At 46.4% G+C, this 26,401-nt stretch overlaps 1 protein-coding gene across 9 annotated transcripts in view; it reads left to right on the top strand.

The window, feature by feature from the left end:
* Positions 1-680: 680 nt before the first annotated feature.
* RAI14 (retinoic acid induced 14) overlaps positions 681-26,401 on the top strand; it is a 144,217-nt gene continuing 118,496 nt past the window's right edge. For 4 of the 9 annotated variants that reach the window (XM_082724453.1, XM_082724461.1, XM_082724457.1 and 1 more), the window contains exon 1: positions 2,199-2,656. The gene's annotated coding sequence lies outside the window, so the exon portion shown is untranslated. The other 5 variants (XM_082724451.1, XM_082724458.1, XM_082724452.1 and 2 more) reach the window with 4 other exon arrangements.

Below are 26,401 nucleotides of genomic sequence, written 5' to 3'. Positions count from 1 at the left end.
CTAAATCCTGGATGACAGGATTTTTACAATCTTGTAGCTATGAGAAGATTGACCTGTTAGAGCAATTAGAGAAGGATGCTTTGCCATAGAATGTAAAGACAATACTGTTGGCAATGGCTCCTCAGATTAAGAGAATGGGCTTAGGGTGTTAAAGCTGAAAAAAATTCTCAGAAGCCATGTAGTTCAATGCTGTTTTTTACTGATTGGGAAAATGGGACCAGGAGAGGTTCAAACACTTGGTGAAGCTTAAAAGGCAAGTTAATATAAGAGGGAGCAGGAAACATGGTCGCTTTGTTCTTATTACCTTGGTTTGACGGCAGTTCACCTATTAAAATACAACATGCTGTTCCTCCCAAGAATGGTTTTAACAACTCTCTTTGCAGTTTAGATTATCATTTCATTCTTGTTGCCTTCTCTCAAACCTTTTTACGTGGGCCTAGTCTCTGTTAAAGGGTGTGTTCAATGTATCCTGAATGAGTTAGCATTTCTAAAAGGCCCGGGGAAAAAGCAAACCAAACCTATGAGAAAACTGTGTTCAGTCCTGTAGCTGACCATCAAGTATTCTGGCAGGTGGCACAACTTCATGTGAAGGAGATGTTTGAGTTTCAGGGAAGGAGGGATTTGGAAAAGAATCTTGGCATATCAGCCTAACTGTAACAGTCCTTCCCTCCACAGCAACCCCATACCCAGAGTTGGACTTGCTGATGTCTAAGGGTGGGATTATAAATCAAGGAGAATAAGCACAGAAGCCACCACCGAGAGCCACAGAGCCGACACAGGCAGGTAAGTTCCGAGGTAAGAGGCCGGGACAGGGCATGGTTGCGGTGTAATAGCAAAAAAAAAAAAAAAAAAAAAAAAGAAAGAAAGAAAGAAAGAAAAAAAAAGAATTATTGTTTAATGTTGCTTGATACTAAATTCCTCCAACTAGTCAGGTGTTCCTATAAATATGTACATGTTCACTTTCAAAGATAGCATGGTGAACCCTGTACCTGCTTGGAGACTGTCCCTGCTTGGAGACTGAGCTCAGAACAGAAAACACACAAGTGACCATATTCGTTCACCCTCAGTGTCACAGCATTAATATCAACTATAGTGAAAAACTGTGTGGTAGAAATGGCCAGCATCAAACAAACCAGAAGTTTGGCAGCTCACATTTCTTTTTAGAGTGTCATTTTATTCCAGAGGCATAAAGGACAGGGCAATCTGTCTGCTTTGCTCGAAATGGGCTATTCATCACTTTTCAAAAGAATCTCTGATGTATGATTTAGGAAAGACCATGCTAGGGTTCCTTCACAGTTCACAGTTACAGAGCTTTTGCTCCGTGTTTGAGAATTAACCTGTTAAAGCTAAAACAGGTTGTTCCCTTGGGAAGGGGGGAGACAAAGAAATTCTAAGGAGGAGACCATCAAGATGCAACCAAGACCTTAGACACTCAACTGTTAGGGTGAATTTCACTTCCATTGGAACAGATTTCTTTCTTTCTTTTCCCTCCCTTCCTTCCTTCCTTTCTTAAGTTCAACTGACTTAACTGTGGATCCCACCAAAAGACTCTTGTCATTTATTGTAAAAGGCTTCCTGCCCTGGGTAAGGATGTAGAGCTAACCCGGAGAAGGGAGGGGCTTTGGTGAATAAGGACTTTCTAAGCCAGAGCTGGTTAGCCTGACTAGAACGAATCGAAAAGCCGTCCCACATTAAAAGAGTAGGTTGGAAATTTTGAAATCCTTGGAAATCACGGGAGGAGTCCATTAAGATTTCAAACGCCGGTTTTAGTGGGCTGAGAAGAGGGAGACGTCGCGGGGAGCCTGGGGTGCGGCGGCGGGTAAGGCCTTCCCTGCCCGCATCCCAGACGCGACTTCGGGGGGCGGCCCCACCCGTGCCTCCCGGCCCCGCGGTAGCTGTCTCCCAGCTTCACGCGGGCGCTTTCCCTGCCACCTGATGAGTGCTAGCGGTCCCTCCACCCGACCGTTCGGTCCGTCCGGAGAAGGAGCGGAATCTGCTTTACTTTCTGTTCGGTAATTCCGGAAAGCATAACCGATCTGGCTGGTGAAGACGGCGCTCGGATCCGTGCCTTTTTATAAAACACTCCGACGACCACAGACGACTTTGGAAGTTGCCCAGAGAGGAACAGTCTTCGGGATCGCACCGGTCCCAAGCCCTGGGGTTCGAGCGCGGGCGCTGCCCACGGACTTCAGGTGTGATGATGCTGGAGCACAGCCGCGGGCAAAGGTCCCCGAGCCCCGGAGACTAGAAGTCAGCCCGGAACGCCCGGGGCGTGCGGGCGCAGGGGCGGCGGCGGCCGCCAGCACTTCCCGCAGGTCCCGGCCGGGCCGCGGGGCCGGGTCACCTGACTCGCGGAATTTGGGGCCGCGCGGGGTGGAAGGGGAGGGGAGAGGCGAGCACCTCCCTTCTCGCTCCCGCGGGATCCAGGTCGGCGGGGGCCGGCGCCGGGCGGCCACGTGGTGGTGCTGCCGCTGCCCCCGCCCCGCCCGCCCAGCCCGGGAGCCGCGGCGCCCACTGACCCCCGCAGCGGGGGGAGGAGGAGGGACCGAGGCGCAGGAAGCCGAGCAGGAAGCGAGCCCGGCGGCCGCGTTTTCCTGGGGAAGCGGCGGGCGGAGTGGCGCAGCCGGCGGGTCCCCGGAGCGTCCGCCTCGATGGGGTGAGTGCGCGGCGCCGAGAGTCGGGGAGGCTCCCCGGAGCGGGGTCCCGGCTCGCCGCCCCGCCTTTGTGTCTGGGGCGCGGCGAGGGGCGGCGCGCCGGGCGCTGGAGCGGCTTAGCGGGCTGGCAGCGAGGGTCCCGCCACCGCTCCCTTGTCTGCCGCCGGCCGCCGACTGTCTGCGGAGCGCGGGGAGGCTGTGGGGACCCGAGTCGGAGGGAAGACCGGGCCGAGTTGGGAGCGGGCTTTTCTCCTGCCCGACCCCCGCCACTCGCGGGCCGGCGGCGGCAGGGCGCGGGGCAGGGGCGGCGGAGGGAGCGCGGGCGGGAATGAATGGCCAGCCCGGCCCGGGTGCTGGGGGGCGCGGAGTCAGCCCCGGGTCCTACCTGCCTGGCCCGCCCCGCGCCGCCCCCCTCCCGGCGCCGCGCTCTCGGGCTCGAGCCGCCTCCGCGCAGAACTTGGAGGAGCTGGGGAGGGAGGCGCAAGCGGGAGACTCCGGGTGGATCCGGCGACCGAGGGTCTGCTATTGTTCCTTTTCTGACTCTGGGGAGCCCTTCGGCGGGCCCGGGGGTGCGGGCCTGCTAGTGCCCCTCGCTCTTCGTATCCTTTTCCCCTCCGCATTTTCGAGGAGGGGGGCGGGATGCTGGAGTTGGGGCCGACTCGGGGCAGCTGGGACTTCGGGAGAGGGGAGCCCGCCCGTCGGCCATCTACCCCAGCCTCTGCCCAGGTGGGTGGGTATCCTCTCCATCCCACCTTCCCTTAGCTGCCGGCTCAGGCAGGTTGTGGCCGTGCTTTAGTTTCTGCAGTTTTTAGGGTTCTCCTGCTGCCCCCTGGTACACGCTCTCCTTTGCGTTTGGACCTCACACTCCCCGTTTGTGGAGGGGGCTCAAAGCCCAGGAAGGCAGCCGACTGACGGGACAGATGGAGACCAGTGAGAAAGGGAGGAGTTACAAGTGGCCTCCCAGGGGCTGGAGCCTGGGCTATAGGTCCAGGCTGGCGCCGCTCCAAGGAACCCGGGTCCGTGCAACTTTATTTCCAGCAGTCAGGGCGCATCTGGGGTTCAAGGCCGCGCACCACGACCAGCGGGTTCTCGCGGCCGCAGGCGCACAGGTGATTTGCTTGGGTCTCCGTTTTCCTTCTGGGAGAGGAGACTACCAAGCTGGCTGGGATAGGGAACGGTTGCCAGTTTTCTGGAGAACGTGATTTCCGAACTGTAAGGGCCCGAATGGGAGGAGCTGGTTTGTTCATCGGTCGGGCTCAGCAGAAGCTCATCTAGAGAGGAGAGCCTCACCTTGTGGTTTGAACTAAGTTGGAGAAGACCTGGTGTATCATAGGGAGGCTGGGTTTTGATTGCTCTGGCTTCCACCTGTTCACAGGTGTGGCTGGGAGTTTTATTGCTGATGGATGTAATCTGATCTCTGTTCTTAATGATGCCTAACTGGTGTCTTTTTTTCCCCTTTGGGCTTTTGTAAGAGCATAGACTTTAAAGTGAGGAAGTTTATCCAGTTCTTATGATTTTTAACCAGTGCTTGTGCAACACGAATTGGGAGAGGTAGTCCTGTGCTGGGGGATCCTGGGTTTTTTCATCTCCATTCATTGAAATGCTTCACTATTTTTTTGTTTTGTTTTGTTTTGTTTTATACCTCTATTTGACAATCAGCGATTAGTTCTCATTCACCTGAACTGTCTGTAGATTTTTGGAAGTGGGGAGAGGTGCACAGGTAACCAGCGTGTACAGCTTGTTTGGTGAATCCCCATCCTCGTATCGTTTTTTGGGGACAACCACAGATGGATGTGGCATGGGATATTCCTTATTCCTTTGGCTTTGTTGAGCCTGGGGTCCATGAGCACATCTGGAGTTCCCACCTCCTTCATGGCAGATTTCTAGATCTCTTTGCGTGCCCAAGGGGCACGCCTCTTGAAGCCGACTCCATGGATGCACTTGTGAATGTCAGTGCTGTATTCTCTGGCAGAGATGATGGCAGAATGGCCCTTCGTGCCACTCTTGTTTGAGGGAGTCATTCTGCCAGTCCCTGGTTGGAAAGGCTTCATTAATTTATTGTAGCATTTACATGTTTTAGACTTGTTTTATGGCTTTGGCGGGGGGGCGGGGGGAGTTGTAACCCTGTTGTGAAAAATCTCATTACTCTTTGTGAAATTGAATAGAGTGAGTGGATGCTGGGCCATGGAGACTCCGTGGGGACATGGTAGTGCCCCTGTCATTGAGGCGCTATCTCCAAAAGCCTCTTCAAGGCAGGTACGCCTTGCATCACCTCCATTTTACAGGTGGAGAAATTGAGGTTAAGGAAACGTGGCTTGCAGTTAATGGAATTGATGGAGAAAATTTGTCTCTTCCTTTTTCCTTTCAGAATGAAAATGAATATGAACTATTTCACACATGCATAATAGACACTACTTGTGTTTAAGAGTTGCTAATTTAAAAAAAAAGTTGCTAATAGCTCCATATTTGCTTCATATCTCCCTTAATAAAAGTAAACTGCAACTGAAATTTTTTTCCATCCCTCCTCCTCTTCCTCCGTTCCCAGGTGACCTCTAAAAGTGAAGTTAGTGCACAGTTTCCAAACATGTTTTGGTACTTTGGTATATTCTCTATTCATAAGCAATATCTGTGAGCTTGTGTATTTCATATTCTAAGTAAAAGGCATAATTCCCTCTCTACATACTGCTTGCATTTTTAAATTTGTCACTGTATTGAGGCGCATGTAGCTTTTAATTTGTTTTAGGGGCTACAGAGAATTCCAGTGTATGAATAAATCCTAGTATATGAATTCCTTTGCCAAGAGAAAATTAGAAGATTTCCAAGTTTTCACTGTTACACTTTTTCTGCTAAGGACAGTCGAGGCAGTCGATCTGTTTTCCGTTTTTAAAAAATTTATTTTTTTATTTATTTTTTAGGGTAACAATGCTATTACAAACATCAGAGATCTGTTTGTTCTACACCTGTCCCATTCATTGCTGGCAGGTGGGGTCTAGGTAATGCAGTGTTTATTGTTTCATTCCTCAACAAAAATGTAGGGTGTACATAGGGTCTCTCTTGCTTACCTGTTGAATGAAAAAAGTGAATTTGATCTTTTTTTTTTTTTAGCTCTAAGAGTGTTAGTCAGATTATTTTGTTTTGTTTTCACAATTTATATTTTCTTGAGTAAGAAAAGTGCCTCTTAATGGTAAAGGTGAAGCATGAGGTGGACTGTGGTGCTGAGTTTGGGATACTTGTTCCCAAGTGTTTTCTCAGGCATCGCTAGCAGCATAACCCCGGATCACTCATTCAGCCCTCTCTTTTTCATTTTGTCAAGCTTGGTGACATTAGTTAGAGCAGAGACATGCCTTTGTGAAAGCTTACTCGGAGAGTTTATGAAGTGTGTTGACATTTTGCCCCAAATTGTAACCCTTTAATTTGGAAGCAATTTAAGGCATTTAGACACTCTTGCTTCCTCATTATTTCTTCAAGTTTCCAGGCACATTCTTGCCTCAGCCCTTGGGTTTGCTGTCCTACTGTCTGGACCACTCTGCCCCTAGATCATCTCCATGGCTGCGTCCCTCAGTCCCCCTGGGCTTTACTCAAGTGTCTGTCCCATTAGCTACCTCTTCCAGCACTCCCCGCCCCTCTTCTGTTTTCTCCCCCGACCTCTCCATGGCACCTAACACCTTCTAGCTTGCTGTATATTTTGATCTGTATTAGTCTGCTTAGTAGAATAGAAACTCAGCGAAGATGGGAACTCTGTCTCTCTTGTTCACTGCCATAGTTCTTGTGCCTAGGGCCATGTTGACAAACAGGAGTTCCTCAGATGTACGAATGAATATAATGCTCTTTGTGTGTTTTTCTACTTAGAATTTCTCTTTCAGTACATTTTGGGAAATCCTCCATGGTGCAGGCGGCCCCACAGGTGTAAGGGGGTCCCCCTAAGAGGTCGTATTTACTGGTGCCATCAGGATAAGAGACAGAACATCTTATAAAGAAAGCACTTCATTTTAGATGTGGTTTATCCTACAAAGTTCTTGTCCATTTTTCCTGCCAACACTTGCTGCCACCTGAATTCAGAAGATACCATAAGTAACACGACGCTTGGAAGCACACCCATCTTTCCTCTTCTCGATAACTTCGCTTTCCAACATTTTAAATGTGGAAGACTGTCTGCATTCCACACGGCATCTGCCCAGACAGTCCCACAGTGGTCTCAAGTAATGCCAACCACCCTGAATTTCTAGGACTAGAGAGCATACTTCTCTGAACTGTTTGTATGGGGTATACTCATCTTTGCTGACTGTACATTCATAGTGAGGTCTTTTCGGGGGGCGAGGTGGGGTGGGAAGATGATCTTAATCTGAAGATAAGAAGCAACCAGTATACAGTAGGGTCCCTAGGAATATTTAAAAAATTGTCATGTCATAAAATCCTTAACTGCTGTTACTAAAAACATTCACTGTTCTAGTGTCGTGTTATTTTGCTAGAAGCCAACTGAGATTTCTGTACCTTGCGTGATGAATATAGGAGTTGACAAAACAAAGCTAAATATATCAAAGGCCTCTCGGGTGTATTTTAAGTGGGTGGATAGGGAAAAGGAGTCCAGGTTTCTTTTCCCTATGAAATATATGGGTATATGATACTGATGGTATCCTTTTAAAAAAAATCACTAGTGTATAAAAGTACAACCATTGTATCCTTTGTTATAAAATTATATTGAAAGAAATCAGTTTGTTTTGGACCGAGAGAGGGTTAAACTTTAAGCTAAAAATTGTAAGCTTACAATTATTTATTGTCAAGATGCTACATGATTTATCTTGTTCTTGGTTTATCACTACCCATGAACTGAAAAGTACAGGTGGTTTAATGAAAGAGAAGGATTGTTAATCAGCCATCAATTTCTCAACTCCAGCCATCTGCAGTGAACAGAAAGCTAGTCTTTGACATCAGACTCATTGATGGGTATCAGCACATTTAATATTTTATTTTATTTTTTAACATTAATAGGAGAGCATGCCTATGTGAGTGCAGGGGGGCGGGGCAGGGAGGAGCAGAGGGAGAGGGTTTCTCTAACCCTAGCAGATTCCACACCAAAGGCAGGGGCCAGGTGGGGCTGCCTCTCCAGCCCTTGAGATCAGGATCTGAGCAGAAGCCAAGTCCACCCTTTAGTCAGTATTTTAATAAGTAACTTTACAGACTTAACTATATGTTTCAAAACAACTTCTTCTCTTTGAAGGAGGGAAGTCTGCTTCATTCTTCAGCTTTGTGTTCCATGTGTCCAGTAGAGTATCTGTCACATAGGAAGTGATTAACGTTTATTGACTTACACACACACACACACACGGGTCATAAAGCTTCCCCTGGAGGTCTTCAGATATTTAGCTGTCCTAGTCTAGAATTTAATGATCCAATGGCAGAGGAGAGGCATGGAGGTAGTTAGCAAGACGCAGGTTGAAGTTCAGAAGACGTAGGTCTCCTCTTTCCCAAAGTAAAGACATTTCACCTCTCTAAGGCTTAGTTATCTCCCCTTAGGATGAGTCTGCATGTTGTGTTTTGACTGCTTCTCCAGCAGGGTATGGGTGGTGGGTCACCTGGTCTAACCGGACCTGCTATCTGGTTCAGTTTCTTCTGTAGGAAATGGTGTTCACTGGGTATACAGTGACATGCTGTATAAATACCATGACCAGTGATCACCCCTGGGCAAGGGGAAGCCTTTGGAGTTGCTCATGATTTGTTCATCTCCTTCTAATGATCAGAATCTGATTGTGAGAAAAGCTTCTTGTGGTCCAAGAAGGTCACTTGTACAGTGGATGAAAACACATTTTTTCTTTTTTTTCCTTAAGTTGACACTTAGTGAAGACAGAAGTTTATTACCAAGTAACCTAACATAAGCAATTCTTCTATTGTATCCATTTCCCTCACAATCATTTATTTACTTTTTTATACTGCAACTCAACTTTTCTTATCCCTGTTAGGTATTGTGATTGGCAAGGAACAAAGTCAGGCTTCTTTTTGCTTTTTTCTTTTATGGTTTCTAGATGAATTCTGTTGAATCCAGAATGTTTTATTTTTTTCTTTTTAAAATGCTAAGTGACCAAAAAAAAAAAAGCCATAGCAGCAATCTACTAGACTCTGTTCACTACATCTGTCCAGTTCTTTTTGCTGGCTGCAGGGATAGAAACTCAGCCCAAAAAGAAACTCTGGCAGAGCTCACTGGTGAGGAGTACAAGGCTGAGCGGCTTCCTTTCGCTCTAGGGCAGCACAGAGTGAAGTGTTTTCCTCCAAGAGGAGTCCATTTTGCAAACCGGGGAAGGCCATCTAGCAGTGATTTCTAATGTTTTTGGATCAAAGGTGGACACTTGCAAAACTGACAACAGGTTTTGGACCGTTTTTCCTAGGGAGAAATTTGCTCATATGCAGTGATGCTATACATTCATAGTCTTTGTCAGTTTCAAGAGCACAGAACTCCCTGTGTTACAAGCCCATTTACCAACCTCTTTGGACTCTCCAGATTAAAAGCCCAATATCTATGAAAAGACTTAGAAAATCTTATTAAATGTATGCTGTTTACCTTTACATGTCTTAAGCATGAGCAGTACAATTACTAGGGGTCTGTTTTCTGTCACGTGTCAGCATATGGGGATGATCACCATATCTGATAACCCGTTTTACATGAGTGAACAGAATTATAACCTCAGTTGGAAAACCAGTCACTGCCGACCCACGGACATACCACTGCCCGGTTTTAGGAACCATTTCTACTGGATGCAACAGAATGGCGTTCAGAAGTCCTGTGGGGATGGGTAGTCTGACTGTTTCACAGAGATCTGATGAATTCTAAGGATGGGTCTTGAGTTTCTCACCCCAAGGACAACCTGTTTCTTGGTTTAGGGTTGGGCCTCCACTGTCTTCTGCTTTCCTGTGGCAATAGTTTCTTTCCTGGCTGTTGTAGTGGGGAATGAAGACATCCCGGGGCTCTGCCTAACAATACTCCTAAGCTCCCAGGATCAATCTGGGGTCTGTCTGGTGGAGGAAATCTTCCCAGCATGCTCTGTTCTGCTCATCTTGGCCTCCCAGCTTGATGGGGCTGCCTCCAAGAAACCGGAGGGAGACAGGGCCACGTTTCCTAGTTGGGAAGCTGACCCTCAGCTGGAAGCCTGCTCTTCCAGAGAAAATTCTTCCATGGAAAGTAGCAGACACTGGAAGGAGGTCCTGCCATTGTTAGCCACGCACAGGGAGCTCCGTCAGTCACTGTCCACTGGAGGTGATCTTCTCCGTCTCTTCAGTCAGAAATTGGGCCCAAAGGGATACCCATACCTGCCTGTTAACTGGGCAAGTGATGCAATTAAACCAGTCTGTTCAATGCATTGAGCACCTTCTCTGCTCTGCACTGTGCTCCTAGGTTGCCCGCTTCTGGGGGTCCAGGCTGGTCTTACTCATTGTCCCATTTCCTGTGCACAATCCCTGTTGATGGAAACAGTGTTGGAAGATCCGTGGGTGAAGGGTGATAATCTGCCGTCCTGGGGCTTATCGTCTGAACCAGGCTAACACGTTGGCATTGCACTATAGTAAGGCAGAGTGTTAGTAATGGGGGAACTCATTTCATAGCTGGACTGAGGCCTAGGGAAGAGAAATGACCCCTTAGAAAGTTACACAGTAAGAGGCAGAGCCAGATAAATCTTCATTGTGGCTGCTTAGGGCACAGAGCTTCTAAACGTCCTTTTCTATCTTTCTCTGATGCAGACCATGACCTTGGGAGTCCTCTGTGTAGCTAATTCTGGTTTTCTGGTTGATCTCTGTGAAGAAGACTGGTATAGATTTGGATAAGCTGGGTTGGAGACCAGTGGGGAATCCCAGATCCGGCAGATGGCATTGAGCAGGGATATGAAGGGACCAGAACCCAGTCCCTTAGCATAACTGCTGAGCGAGAATTCCATGAACAAATATTTGTCAGGCTTTGTCAGTGAGTTAGTGTCTGTGCTGCGTCTCTTAATTGGACAAGACTGCTCATGTAATTTGACCATCTCCTTCTATGAAAGTTGACATGCTGGTGATGGATCGTTTTTTAAAAATGAAAGAGCACTAACCGGCCATGGATGATCATGACCTGTAGTCATTTCACGGCTTGGAGTGGTCTCTTCCCAGCCACCCAGAAGATGCAGGAACTGGTGAGGCAAAGGCTCATGGACAGTGGAGTGCTCCCCACCACCCTGCCCCCAGAAAAAGGCAGCCAAAATTAAAAAACAGGCCAGGGCCCTGAGGTCCTGCATGAGCCACCTTGGGTGGTGGCGAGTAGCTTACGGTTCTCTCCAGCCGAATTTCCTTTCAGGCCCGCCCAGTCCACATTCATCATGGGAGCAAGTTGCTTTCAGGGCTCTCAGAACCTTCTTGGATCTTCGTTTTTGTAGACTTAGATTTGGGGCAGGGCAAGGAGCTATATCCTCTCTCTCCCCTGATTAAAAAAAAAAGTTTCACATTTCTTTCCTAGGAGCTTTTTTTTAAATTGGAAAAACTATTTAAAATATAGGCAGAGAAGCTATAACCAATCTCCATATACCATTTGGGATTCCCTAGGACATCTTTTAAAGGAAAACTCATTTCTGCTGCTAACATCCTAGAGACATCCATTCAGCAATCTTGACCACATCCTCCCTAATTAGATTCTTTCTGTGCTGTGCTACTTTACACCATGTTTGGTGTGCCGTTTGTTTACTTTTTCTATCCCTTTCCTCCAGAGCCTCCGGAAGCCAGAAAGAGAAATCTCCTCAAAATGCCTCCTATCCCCCGCCTGTCTCCCGGCCCATCTGTTGATGGCTGTGTTACCGTTTGTGTCTTGTTTGGCGACAAGCTTGCTTTCTTCCTCTTCTTGAAACAACCCCTGATTATTTTAAGTGCATCCCCCTTGGAACAAAGCGCATTTGATTCCCATTACATGGCAAGTGGGTGTTTATATCCAAGGTGGCAGAGGGAGACAGAGCGGACTGCTCAGCCTATCCTGGAGATATCAGCATCGGGCTGGGGCGGCAGCCGGCGGCTGGCCCCGGCTGCTCCTGGCTTTGGCTTTCCGAAGAAATAGCACCTGTACTCCCTGCCTCCTTCCTGGCTGGCTGGCTGATGGGTGGTAGGATTCTGGTTTTATTATATTGGTGCTTTTAATTTTGAAGAATTGCCATATTTCATTTCTGTGTAGCTTGGCAAGAGCTGTTGTACAGGATATTAGAATAATTTCTTAAGGAGCAGAAATGACCTAATCCTAGAGAAGCATCTAAGTATCTAGAAGTTCTGCTTTTCCAGATTGTTGCCAAACCAGGGAAACCTCCACCCAAAGCTGTAGCTGACCAGCTCAGCTGAGTTTAAAAATAGCCATTTCGCTGGTCTGTAATCATTTTTACATTTTGTCTGTTACTGACTTGGTGTCTTTAGGAAAGCTGTATGGAAAAGGACTTTTTTGACTGGTGAGTTCCTTAAGTGTACTTGTCACGGGTAAGCTCTGCAAATGAAAAGGACAAAGGAATAAAAATGCTACCCTCCCCTGGAATGAGGCAGGGGTATGTGTGTGAGGGCCAACAGCCAGAAGAATGCCTTTTTCAAGGCAATCCATTCAGACTTCTTAGAAGGAGCTTTGCGAGTGCCAGCAGCAGATCGGAGAACTGTTCCATCTTTAAAGGCAACTAAATTTTTAAGTAGTAAAAAGGTTGTCTCTTGGCTCAACATTTTTTTTTTAATTGTTATTTTTACTAGTGTTGCTTTTTTCCCCATCTTTATTTATTTATTTATTTATTTATTTATTTATTTATTAAGAATTTATTTTCAGCGTAACAGTATTCATTGTTTTTGCACCACACCCACTGCTCTATGCAATCCGTGCCCTCTACAATACCCACCACCTGGTTCCCCCAACCTCCCACCCCCCACCCCTTCAAAACCCTCAGATTGTTTTTCAGAGTCCATAGTCTCTCATGGTTCACCTCCCTTCCTATTTCCCTCAACTCCCTTCTCCTCTCTATCTCCCCTTGTCCTCCATGCTATTTGTTATGCTCCACAAATAAGTGAAACCATATGATAATTGACTCTCTGCTTGACTGATTTCACTCAGCATAATCTCTTCCAGTCCTGTCCATGTTGCTACAAAAGTTGGGTATTTGTCCTTTCTGATGGAGGCATAGTACTCCATAGTGTATATGGACCACATCTTCCTTACCCATTCGTCTGTTGAAGGGTATCTTGGTTCTTTCCACAGTTGGCGACCGTGGCCATTGCTGCTATAAACATTGGGGTACATATGGCCCTTCTTTTCACGACATCTGTATCTTTGGGGTAAATACCCAGGAGTGCAATTGCAGGGTAATAGGGAAGCTCTATTTTTAATTTCTTGAGGAATCTCCACACTGTTCTCCAAAGTGGCTGCACCAACTTGCATTCTCACCAACAGTGTAAGAGGGTTCCCCTTTCTCCACATCCTCTCCAACACGTTATTTCCGGTCTTGCTAATTTTGGCCATTCTAACGGGTGTAAGGTGATATCTCAATGTGGTTTTAATTTGAATCTCCCTGATGGCTAGTGATGATGAACATTTTTTCATGTGTCTGGTAGCCATTTGTATGTCTTCATTGGAGAATTGTCTGTTCATGTCTTCTGCCCACTTTTTGATACGATTATCTGTTTTGTGTGTGTTGAGTTTGAGAAGTTCTTTATAGATCCTGGATATCAACCTTTTGTCTGTACTGTCATTTGCAAATATCTTCTCCCATTCCATGGGTTGCCTCTTTGTTTTGTTGGCTGTTTCCTTTGCTGTGCAGAAGCTTTTGATTTTGATGAAGTCCCAAAAGTTCATTTTCGCTTTTGTTTCCTTTGCCTTTGGAGACATATCTTGAAAGAAGTTTTTGTGGCTGATATCGAAGAGGTTACTGCCTATATTCTCCTCTAGGATTCTTATGGATTCCTGTCTCACGTTGAGGTCTTTTTTCCATTTTGAGTTTATCTTTGTGTACGGTGTAAGAGAATGGTTGAGTTTCATTCTTCTACATATAGTTGTCCAGTTTTCCCAGCACCATTTATTGAAGAGACTGTCTTTTTTCCACTGTATATTTTTTCCTGTTACTAATGTTGCATTTAATAGGCAGCCCAGTGTCTTGGGCTCAGAAGCGGAATTTTGGGCTCAGAAGCGGAGTTGAAATCCAGCCTCCGTTTATGAATTGTGCCGTTTTAGCCAAATAAACTTTCTGGGCTGCAGTCTCCTAATCTGGAAACCAGCAATAATGACAATAGCATCTAATTCCTAAGGGTAGGAGCATTAAATGAGTAAAGACTCATTCATAATGAAATAGAAAAAAAAATTGCAAAGTGAAAAAATTTTGCAGTCATCATTTAAGTAAAAGAGAGTTCTTGTGGCTGTTATTCTGCCTCTTAGTGTTAGCAAGTTCCTTATCTGCCTGCCTTTAAAGAAGTGCTGAGAGACTAACCAGTAGGATTATAAGGGCCCTTGTAACCCACAGCAATGAGGACGGGTTGCCCTGTCACAAAAACACACCTGCCTAGCATCTTCTGTTTCATTTACAATATGTCTCTGTATCCTAATCCCTTCATCTAGCCCTTCTATTATTACATCACCAGGTAATGTGGAAAAGATGAAGGTATTTTTCCTTTTGTAGTGACCGGTCTTATTCCCAATTATATTAACAAGTTCCTCAATCTCGGGGCACCTGGGTGGCTCAGTTAGTTAAGCAAATGCCTTTGGCTCAGGCCATGATCCCCCAGGGTCCTGGGATTGAACCCCATGTCAGGCTCCCTGCTCTGCATGGGGTCTGCTTCTCTCTCTCCATCTGTTGCTCCCACTGCTTGTGCTCTCTTTCTTTCTCATCTGTCAAATAAAATCCTCAAAAACAACAACAACCAAAAAAACCAAGTTCTTCAGTCTCTCCAGACAACTTGTCTGGTGTCTGTCCTAATCCAGGCACAGAGCAATAAAGCTCTGTTCCAGTGAAGACGGTGGCCCTCGGAAAGAAATGATGAGTGAGTTAAATCCCCTGGGAAGTGCTCTGCAAAAGCGTCCAGCTGTTGCTAGAGAAAAATCTAGACCTCTTTTCTGGACCGTTGGAGCCGTGTACTCATTGAGTTTGCCAGAAGTCCATCAGTCTCGAGTGACATGACACCGTTGGTTCACCCTTCCTTCTCCACGTGGCAGAATGAATCTTTTAAAGTCAGAACGTGGAGTATTTACTAGATCTGAGTTGAGATTTTATGAAATTAAAAGCACGTTGAGCATGACAACATGGTAACATACATTTTCTGCTTCATTTTCTGCCTGCCTTGTTTGTAGGACACCAAGTGCTGTCTTAGTGCTAAGTGCTTGCTGCCATCACGGCCTTGGAAGGAAGACTCAGTCCTCACGGGCTGAGAGCAATAGGAGCAAGCCACAGGGACAAGCCACACGGGCCATCTTCAGCTTTCTCACAGCAAAAGAAACAAATGAAATGAATTGTAGTGAAATATGTGATTTTACCGAGTGTATCCAGAACATTTCAATATGTATTTGGTGTAAAACTTCTTAATGATAGAGTCGACATTCTCTTTCCAGAGTAAGTCTTGGAAATCCGTTGTGTTTTCCACTTAGCAAGTACACCAATTTGCACTAGGCTCATTTCAGTGGCTCATTAGCCACATGGGTTGGATGGCACTGATCAAAACAATATGTCCTTTTGTGGTTCCTCTGACCCTAGTACCATCTGACCCCGGGGATGCCCTCAGAAAACACACTGAAGCTTCCCTGAGTCTTTACCCGTTACTTGGGATTTTGTCCTTAGCTTCTAGCATTTCTTTAGAGAAACAGAATAGCTTTATCAAAAACTGATTACACGTGGACATTTGTGTTTTGGGTTGACAAATCTGTATCTCTCTGCTTTTGTGCAAGGGCACTGATCTGCATAGACCTTTCTCTTGTAGGTGGGTTTGGGTATGAGCCACAATTCTCCATCCCTATGTCCTTGGCGTATAGTTGCTTTTCAGGGCCTATAAGCAAGTAAGACAGTATAGGTTTCTTATTTTTCTCCTTAAATTGCAAGTTCTTGCACAGCCATGACATTTTCCCTCTGTAAACCTTCCTAGCATCAGGTACAAAGTACGTGGCTCTGCGGACGTGTAGGGCATGGGGGGACATGTTTAATCCTTGTTCTTTTTCATGGAAGCATTCCCATCTTCCATGTTAATGCTGTTTGTTTCTTATCCCTAAACACAGAAAGTGGTTGGAAATTGAAAGCTAAAAGGTCCAGGGTATTGCATTCAGCCTTCACTAGGCAGGTGGTGCTAGCTACCCCACCCCCCACCCTCCCCCCCCCCCCCCCCCCCCCCCCCCCGTCCCGCCCGGTCCCATATGGCACAGGCGTGGAGCAGGCTGGGGCTGCTGATGAAAAAAGATTGCAAGGGCTTTCCCATGTGCCCTTGACGGGTGTCGAAGTGTGGCAGATCCAGGCGGGCACAGCCCCTGGGGTAGGGCGCCTCCATCCAGCCACTGTGTTCGGCTTCACTCGCAGGTGTCCTGTTTAGACTACATTAGGGTGAGTGACAGGGTGTTTGCCTGCCAGATCTTTGGTATTCAAGGATTAACTGCCTGGGGATTATCTTTGGGCCTTGAGGCCTCCTGGTCCAGCTGAGCCCCAGCCCTGCACCCCTTACCCCAGGGCAGCTTCCTCATTGTCTACTGTTTTCTTACTCATCCTTAGCCTCAGCTCGGTGAGCAGCTTCCTTGTCTCCCTCCAGGGTCTACCCTCAGTTCTGTGGAGCCAGGACCCCTGGGGAGCAGAGGGGGTAAGGTTCACCTCGTTAGCAGCGTGGGGTCCCTCTTGGACCCAGCTGGTACAGTGGCTTTTTATTTCGTGAGGGCTTTAAAATAGTTTTAATGCTATGTATTCGCAGGTCAGGGTGATCCTTTCCCTTGTGGGCTGGTTCCTGTAGGAGGGTCAAAGAGCAGCATGCTCTCAGAATGGAAATAGCCCTGAAGATCCACCCTGGGCCCCTGCAGAGGTCTTCTGGGGGTGACTGCTACGGCAGAGGTGAAGGGTGGCGGGAGTGCATCAGGTAGGGGTGGGTGGGGGCCTGCTGCCTGAGGCAGAACAGAGCAGGGAGCACCTGATGGCCAAATGAATGATAAAAATGCTCTTCTTTACCAAGGGGCTCGAGGGGGGACATGTGGTAGGTCATCTGCTGTGTTCAGCCCTTCTGTAGGTCCCTGAAGAGAATTTAGCTCCTGATCAGAAATGAACTGAACAGATAGAGGTACAGGTCACCAGAGGCTGTTGACGTTCTAGGCCCCCTTTGCCTGGGGCATCTGGGATGCCAGCCTGAGCAAGATCCAGGAGGTGAGAAGGGTTTGTCTCTCCTCTTAGATGGCAAGTGACAGACACTCAGCTTGGGCTGGAAGGGGAGTGTCTTGGCTCATGGGACCCCAGATCCTGTGCTTAAAGGGGATGGCCGCTGCCAGACCTCAGGGATCCCTGGAATCACGGAGCCTCCTTGGTTCTTTTTCTCCCTTCCCTTCCTCCTTCCTCTTCTTCCCTCTTCTTTCCCTCCCCTTTCCCCTTCATCTTCCCTCCTAAAAATCCCGGGTTGGGGGGTCTCCCAGTAGCCTTGCTGAAGACCCCTTCCCATCGCTCGGGGGACAGCTATGGCCAGAATATAGCCTGGCCGGAGGGACAGTGTTTCTGCAGAAGTGGGGTGCAGTTCTCAGGAGAAGGTTGGGCACTGGGGTTGTAGGCCCACTGCAGTACGCAAGGTGACACCCTTCTGTCAAAGGGAATGAAGAGCCTTGCCTTCGAGCGAGCAGACACCCCCTCTCTGTTGGACGAGAGATGAGCAACATGCTTTTTGATGCCAAAGGGTTTTTTGTTGTTGTTGTTTTGTTTTGTTTTTAACGAAACCACAGGGATGGGACCTGTGGGCAGAAAGAGCTGCTGAAGCATGGAATTTTGAATGCATGATGTTGAAGCAGTGTTCAGACATGATAGTTGGGGCAGCAGAAATAATTCTGTGCTCTCCATCTACCCTCTACTCCTGCTCCGAGGCCCCTGGAGTTCACATAATCTATATTCTGAGAAGTATTTGAGGCACTGGATGTAATGGGTATAGAAATTCGGCTCGCTCAACAGAACCATTGGGATCACTGTAATGACATTTTCAGCATTCCAGAATGTGGAGAGTCCGAGTCCTCCCCATTTCGAAACCAATGAAACAGGCGGTAAGTCAATGTTTGACAAGTAAGTCTTTCTAGAGTAAAAACACAAATTAAATATAACCATGGATGAAAGCTACCCTCTCAATTCCTCTAAGGATTTTTCACTCTGTAAGTTTACAGATGGCCCTCCTTCTGAATTTTTGTCTTTGACATTTAAAAGACCGCATGAGTGTATTTCATAAAATTTACCAGTTTCAGTCCACAGTTTAATCATTTTTGGAATCGTATAGTTGTACAGTCATTACCACAATCCCGTTTGAAACTGCTTCCCTCCCCCCAGTGAGATCCCTCATGCCCATCGGCAACCGCTGTTCCCACTTCCAGACGATCCTAATCTACTTGGTCTCTATAAAGTTGCCTTTTTTAGACCCCGTCCTACAAATGGAATCTCACAACATGTGATCTTTTATGTGTGACCTTCCCTTAGCACAGGGTTTTAAGTTCCATCCGTGTTGCAAGGCGTGCTGATGTTTCATTCCTTTTGAGCACTGGCTAGCATTCCATCCTGTTGGAAGGCCACAGTTTATTTACCTAGCTGGTGGCTCTTTGAGTAGCTCCCACCTCTTCCTAAGCACGAATACCGCTGCTGTCACCATTGGTGTACAACTTTGTGCGGACATATGTTTTCATTCCTCTTGGCGAGATCAAGGAGGAGTAGAATTGCAGGGTTGTGTGATAACTTTATATTTAACTTCGTAAGAAACTGCCAAACTGCTTGCCACAGTGACTTCTGGCTTTCCACGTTTTCTATTTTTACCAGTACCGTTTGAGGATTGGACCTGTATTCTTAAACTTGGATCAGTTCTTTTGGGTTTCCAGATGGTTGAAGCCCCAGGCACAGACTGGAAGGAAGAAGCTAAGGTGCATAACGTGTGCCTTACCGCTTGGGGTTGATGATTAGCGAATGCAATGCAGCGCAGCCTTTTCTCTGGAAAGATGAACAGTCATATGTTTAGATGGTGCTGTTGACGTCAACACCAAAGATTTAGGAACATGGAAAAGAAAGGGCATTTGAGAGATCTAAAAATAATCTCAACGTGAGGGATAATCCGGTGGAGTCTTTTTGCCCTAGCATGATTTTTGTATTCCAGAAGTAGTTAGTGTTGATTCAGCCTGTGCTTTTTAAATTGGGTGGATTTAGGGCTTGAGGTAACTTTGGGGCTTTTCCTTGGGTGGGCTTCCTGGAGCACGTGAGTAGCAGATTTGACCAACTAGACAGTCATGTTGCCAGAGTCCTGGCCGACTCTGCCTCGGTGCCGCTGACCCAACTCATTCACGCACCTAGATCGGTTTTGGTTGACAGCAGGTGTGATTTTTAAAGAAGAATGATGTATTTGTGTCTCTGGAGAAACGTCATCCTCTAGATACAGGCAAGTTGTGACTACATTGGGGGAGATTAACGCTCTCAAGAGAGTTTTACCACATGACTATTATGATACGGTATCCGAATGACATTTACAATTTTAGAATTGAATGTGGTCATTCATTTTCTTGGGAAAAAGTAAGATATTAGTGCATTTTAGAAAGGATTCACTGCCAAAATGAAACTATTGCTTATGTCTTTTTCCCCCTAAACTTTTCCCTTTCTTATCATCTGGGCACTCTTTTAACAAGCCTGAACCTTAGTTCATAAAAACGATGACATCTATAAAATCACCCGGGCCGTATTTAATGCCAGGTAGAATTTGCGTGTTTTACGCATTCCTTTATTTATTGGTAAGTATCTGGTTTGCTGAATAGATAAGCCTCCGAAGATATAATCCTATTTTTTTTTAAAGATTTTTATTTATTTATTTGACAGACAGAGATCACAAGTAGGCAGAGAGGCAGGCAGAAAGAGAGAGGGGGAAGCAGGCTCCCCACTGAGTAGAGAGCCCAACACAGGGCTTGATCCCAGGACCCTGGGATCACGACGTGAGCCAAAAGCAGAGGCTTTAACCCACTGAGCCACCCAGGCGCCACATCCTAAGATGTAATCCTAAAGCAGCTTTCTTTAATACCCCACTCTGAATTTTATTCTTTAAAGGTAGTATGTCCCTTGCCTCTGGATGAAATCTAGGACTTTAAAAAATTCTGCAATTTCAACTGCAAAGTACCTTTTTTTTTTTTTTTTTTTTAAATTGAGGTATAATTGATTTACCTCATATTGGTTTTGGGTGTGTGGTGTAATGATTCAGTATTTGTATACATTGCAGAATGCTCCCCACCATAAGAAGATCTCTCTCCTCACTTTCTCCTGGCATCTTGCTATCAGGCCTTGTGTAACTCCCAGGGTTAGGGCGGTGAATTGGAGGGGAGAAGTTGGGCATGGTGGGGGAGATCCTCCCCAGTCTCCACACACTCTGACCCTTTCTGTTACCAGTTTTTGAGCGAAATCCTTTGAAAATCTGCATCTGGTCCTGGCTGCTTACTTTGGAAGGAAATCTCTTCTGTATCTTCATGTTTCCAGTTTAGCACTGAGTATCCATTCGTTCATTGACCGTTGACTTGTTCAGCCGTCGTGAACTTGAGGGTTGACTGTGGAGAGTCTTGCTGAAGTTGGAGTTGAAGGGTTGCACCGATTTAGGATGGACTTTTTCCTTATTGAGCAGCTCTTTGAGTAGAAGTGGTAGAATCTCAGGCCAAGTAACAGAAGGCGGGGGAGGATGGGCGTGTTGGTTTGGGAGGAACCTTGGCCTGCCCCTTGGGCTCTCCTATGAGGCTGATAAAATCTCTATCCTGAGAACTTGCCCCAGGAAGTTCTGTCTGATGGTCCTTGTTCTCAGTTGACTGTCACATTCCATTATTCAAAATGGGCGGTTCTCTGGGCTAAGGTCTGTGGTTGGGAGGCTGCTGTGTGAGGAGTGTAGCCCAGGAGAGGAGGGCAGGCAGGATGGTTTAAAAAGGGGCAGCTTGGCAAGACTTCATTGACCAAATGTTCTTTTTTCTCTTCTTTTCTTTTTTCAACTTATCGTTCTGTGTAGTGGTGAAATCTAATCCTGTTGCCTTCACTCAGATCCAAGTGCCACTAATCCAGTGCATCTGGGACCAAAGAGGGCTTTGCCGAGGTCAAAGGAGTGAAGTGTAATGGCTATTCAGGTGCCTAACCTGTATCTTTGTTCTACATATTCATTCATGAATATGATTGTACGCTGACGGCTGGTGACAGAGTATAAGCAAAATGAAAATCCTACCCTAAAAATCCTCCATCCCAAAGTAAGTAAGCAGCCTGAGATGTACATTTTCAAATTTGTGGAAAGCTGATAATGGGAGTCTTGAACCCCTCATTCATATCCAGGTTGTAAAAGGGTCGGAGTATGTGGAGATTGGGAGAAGATCTTTCTTTGGAAGGACCATGCCATGCCATGATTCCCACTACATCTACTCAACGCCCCCCTGTCGCCCCCAGAGAAGCTTATAGGACTGCTTAACGAGATTGGACCGGTGTCTGACCGTCGCAAATCTGAGATGGACATGTCTTTTGTGGGAAAGCTTAGACAAGATGCCCTCTCCTCATCAGCTTGCCCAAACCCTGAGTTTCCTTTAAGGCCATGTTACGAAGACATCTCTGATTTTTTCCTGGCCCTTGAAGATTTCCACTCTTTGAGTTCCTGCAGTATTTGACACCCGAATTACGAGATGTCATACCCTTGGTGGGCTTTGAATCCTCTTCAGTGTCTGCTGAGTGCTCTCATAACCTAAATGTGTGTTTAAAATTCCGTCTTACTGGGATAAGCACGTATCTGCTGTGGAAGAAGTCAGGTGAGGGGGAACAGTACTTACTGGCTTCTGGTTCCCATTTGATGTTCTTTATTCCGAAGCTGTGGAGAGTGGTAGGCACAGGCAGAGACTTCAAGCAGCTTCTGACCCTGGGAACCATTTGGCTGGGATGAGGTGCTGTGTGTGTTGTCAAGGTCAATTTCTGGGGAAAGTTGACCCGGAGAGACCTTTTATAGAATGTGTTTGTTTTGCCAGACTGAGAGGATGGAGTGTTTATACAGCTTTTGGTTGAAATTCCTTCTTTGTTGCAGAGAGATTATTGTCTGAGGAAACAAGCACTTGAGGGGGAAGAGGTAGGTGCCGGCCAGCCGAGAAGTATTTTAATTTTAGTTCCTTACATTTGTTCAAGGTTTTATTCAGTGCTTTGGAGGGTGAGTCTGAATTTTCTCAAAAAACCAAACCATACCCTGAAGGCAATCTTGGAGGCTTAGCGTGGGTCAGTGTTACCGTGTTGCTGTAGAAGCCTCTCCACATTCCGCGATGGAAGGAGTCCGCAGGCAGAAGACGTTGTTCTTTATTCTGCTCCTCTGGCTGCCCCAGTGATTCCCAGGGATTGACCATACACCACTGCCCTTGCACCTGGTGTGTCCTTGTGATGCGAGAAAACGGGCCCCTGCGTGCAGCTGCCATTTGCCTTTGTGCGTTCATAGTGCGCCCAGTGGCCATGGGGAGCCAGGTTGGTGCTCTCTGAGATTTCCAGTGTGGAGGGCTCCCGTCCCCCCGACCTCCATTCCCAACTGCTGCACACCCCAGGATTGTGACAGATTCAAACATATCTGAGGCTTGACAATAATGATCTCTCCTACCTCCTGGAACCACGTCTCTAGTCAAAGTGTCCGTTACAGGTCTACGATCCCTGGGTCTAGAACAGTGTCTCCCCAGTCGAGCTGAACATCCAAATCACCTGAGGAGATTAAAAAAAAAAGAAAAAAAAGATTTCCAAGCCCTACTTCTGATTATGCAATCAGAATACCTGGCTCTTCCAAGAGGACTCTCCCAGGCTGACAGAATTGGCTGTGTTGCCTTATGGAATAATCCGTGGGTCCTAGGTGGAGGTGCATGGGGATGCGTGGGGGTGGGCGTAACTTGAAGGTAGAGGAGCTTTCTGACCACTTCATTTTGGGTGGGTTATGGTAGGGAAATAGCTAAATAAAGAAAATCTAGGGGCAAACACATTTTAGCGCTAAGGGCATTGCTTGCTAACCTTTGTTCCTTTGAAGTTCTTTTTTAGTTTGGTCCAGATATTTCTAACCTGGAATTTTTTTAAGGCTAAGGATGAGGGAAGGTAGTGGAGATCATATCTGTATGTGTGTGTGTGTATACGAGAGAGAGAGAGAGAGAGAGCACGCGCGTGTGTACGCAAGCATGCTTTGTTGAGATACAATTCACGTTTTTACTTAACCCACTTGAGTGTACAGTTGAATAGTTTTGGTATGTTCCCAGGTTGTGAAGCCATAACAATAGATTCAGCATCTCCCCAAAGGAAACCCTGTATGTGTTGTAAGTTATTTTTAATACTTAAAAAAATCTAACCTTCATGATAAAGCTGTACAGGTTAATATCAAGGTTTTTTGATATAGGCTAGAATTATAGTTGATAGAGGTTGCTCATGCTTAGCTTTGATTGAGAGCTACATTATTTTTGAAGGGAAAATGGGTTAATAAACCTCATTCGTTGGATGTTGGCTTTCAGGTGAGAGGGCAACAGGGTTGTGCATCTCTGCACTGTTCTATCCTCACCAGTTGACTTGATGTCACATGATAACTGGTGACCAGCGATGGAAGCCATGTTTCCAGGACTTACTAGTTTTTTTTTTCTTTTTAAAGATTTTATTTATTTATTTATTTTAGAGAGAGAGCATGTGAGCAGGGGGAGGGGCAGAGGGGGAGAATCTCAAAACAGACTCCTGCTGAGCATGAGCCACCCCCCCCCCCAATGTGGGCCACAATCTCATGACCCTGAGATCATGAACTGATATTTATTCTGCTCCTCTGGCTGAAATCAATAGTCAGATGCTTAACTGAGCTACCCAGGTGGCTCCAGTGATTTCTTCTGGATTCAGGAGGCAAATATTAGTAAACTAATATTTCTGCGCAGTGGGTAGATGTGTTTTATTCTTGGAATAAGAGTCCTTACAACTTTTCCCATATATGTGTGACCCTTCGCCCTCGGTTTGTGCTATCCTGGTTAGGCTGGTGCACAGCTGATTCACTTTCACTGCAGCTCTTTTGAACTGAGTTGTCTTGAGCAAGTGGCTGGTCCAAGGACTGCTATCAGTGTAGCCAAGATATACTGATGTCACTTGTTGTCAAGACAGGCTGTCACCTAATCTGGGATTTGGAAGTTTGGATTTGGGAATTGGGCCTGTGAGATTTCAGCAGACCCAAGGAAGTTCAGTCCCTGACTTGCCCATGGGTCTTCTTGGGGAAGAGAAGATGCCGGGGCACACAGAATCCAGCATCGTGTCAGGGGCAGCTTGCTTCCCATTCGTCATGACTTCCACGTGCTAGATTCTTCCATGAATAGCAGGAAAACAGTGACCTTATACTAACTTTAATTACCCCCCGGGCTACAGTTCTTGTTTCTAAAAATTTCCAGAACCTCTTTACCCTTGACCTCTACCTCTTTCATCTGGGAGTTGTACCCATGGACCACCCAGCTATCACACACCCAGACCCATGACTCCAGGAAGACCTGCACTTCACAGCTAATATCTGCTCCTGGGAATTTTGGGAATTAAGTGCTTTATTTACTTAATCTTCTTCAAATAGGAGTTTGCATGTTCTCACTGCCATAATTTAAAAAAAAAAAAAAAAAAGACAAAACAAGCACATAGGAAAAAGCACAACACCCACAAAAACCCCCATGAACTCAGATAAACATCTTACCCACCATTGTCTAAGACACTGTGTCCTACAACCGAAGGAATGCTTTGGGTGGTTCTCCCTTGGTGGGCTACACAGTTTGTGGACTCTGAAAGCCTTGGCTTCTCTTTTCTCCCTTTCCTGTTACATGGATTGGGCTCCTTGGTTATTGACCCTTCACCCAAAGGTGGAAGGAGTTGAACTCAAAGGCTGATTACTGTTTTCATGGAGAACCATGAGCCTGTGGCGGTTTGTGAGTGTCTGATTACCATGATTTCTGCTTGGATTCATCAAAAGGTGGTTTGCTATGACATGAAAAATGTCTGTTGTATAATCCTGCACTTTGACAGTTGGGTTCCCTGCCTCGTCTGCCTCACTTCGAGATTCTCAGACCTCACTGCGCAAAAGATACAAACAGGGAGATGCCGGGGCCCCGCTCCCTGAAGTTGTTTCCACAAGATGTGGACTAGGATTTTGCATTTAGGAAATTGTCCCCAGGGCCTTCTGATTCGGATTCATACCTACCAGCCAATAGCGAGAAGCTGTCCTGGAGTTTGCGCTCTGCTCCGCTGTTCAGGTACCAGCCCAGCCTCTGGTTAAATGCTGGGCAATTAACAAGGTCTAATTACAGCCTGTGTGGTTTCCAAGGCAACACAGTCACGCCTGCTCAGGCTGGGAAGATGGAAAAGGACCCCAGTGAGACTGCAGTGGGGTGTGGCCTCCAGATTAATGTCATCCAAGTGGTTTATGATTATCTGGGTTTTTGCCCTATCTGTCCCAAGCCCTGTTTAATGACAGCGGCAAAAATGAAAGTAAACAATGTTAGAATACAAGCCAGAATATCGCTGGACGGCTTCTGGAGGCCATGATGAGGACCCGAGGAGGGATGAGTATAGCCACTCAGTTGCTTGTATTTTTCTGTTTAGTCCAGAATAAGTTTAGTCTTTGGTCCAGAATAAGATGGTGGAGGAACAGGAGATGACCTTGAAAGGCTTTTTGAAAATGAAAGGCCAGCTGCGATTAAACATTGAAGTGCTATTCCTTGGTGCTCTAATGGCTCGTACTGTTCAAGTTCGTCTGTTCTCACTTTGTCAGGTGAGGCTTGACGTGACATTTATTGAGCGCTTCCTGTGTGCTGGGAACTTGCACCTAGATTTTCTTGCCCTTTTGGTTTAAATGCAAAGGTTCCATGCTCTGTAATTTTCCAAGTTTTGAGGGTGGAAAAGATAGTCTATACTATATTTTAGCACAGGATTCTGTGTTTTGGTTTTAGTTTTAGACTCGTAGGGCAATGGGAAAGGCAGTCCACTGAGCTCGGGTTTCCTAATGTCTCTGAGGTTCCATCACCACCTCGGGACTTAGCTTGGATCAACCGTCTTAACTTCTGAAGGGTGACAACTCCTTGCAGAATCCAGTGAAAACTGGGAACTACCTTCCCTGGGGGAAAAAAGTACATATGTATTTTTTTTTTTAAATTACATTCACTTTCCAGGAGACCTCAGACCTCCTCAAGGAGGTGATTTCCTAAGAGTTTGCCAGCTCCAACTGGGAATCCTTTGGTCCCTCGAGACCTTGGGGTTGGAGGATGGGAGCCTTTTTCATTGTTTAGAGTGGCTTCCTGCAGAATGAGGTCTTTGAAGAGGGAGGTTTTGTTGTTCCTGGTATTTTTTACTAACTGCCCTGAGCGTGCATTTGGGAGGGAAAAAAAAAAAAAGAGAAGCCACGCTGAGAAAAATAAATAGGGAATGAATGGCATCTGGAATATGAACTGTTTTCCTTGTCACTCCTTACTATCGTGGTCCTTCAAAAGGAGGCGATGGAGTGATCGTACCATGAACCCTTGCGGCATGCAGCTCCTCTTGTACAGTGACGGGAAACTCATTCTACTTTTAACCTTGGGGAAGCTGACATTTAAT

The sequence above is a fragment of the Mustela nivalis genome (assembly GCF_964662115.1).
Source record: "Mustela nivalis genome assembly, chromosome: 3".
Classification (NCBI taxonomy): Eukaryota; Metazoa; Chordata; class Mammalia; order Carnivora; family Mustelidae; genus Mustela; species Mustela nivalis.
The sequence above is the reverse complement of the archived record's forward strand: the minus strand, read 5'-3'. Positions and strand labels throughout refer to the sequence as shown.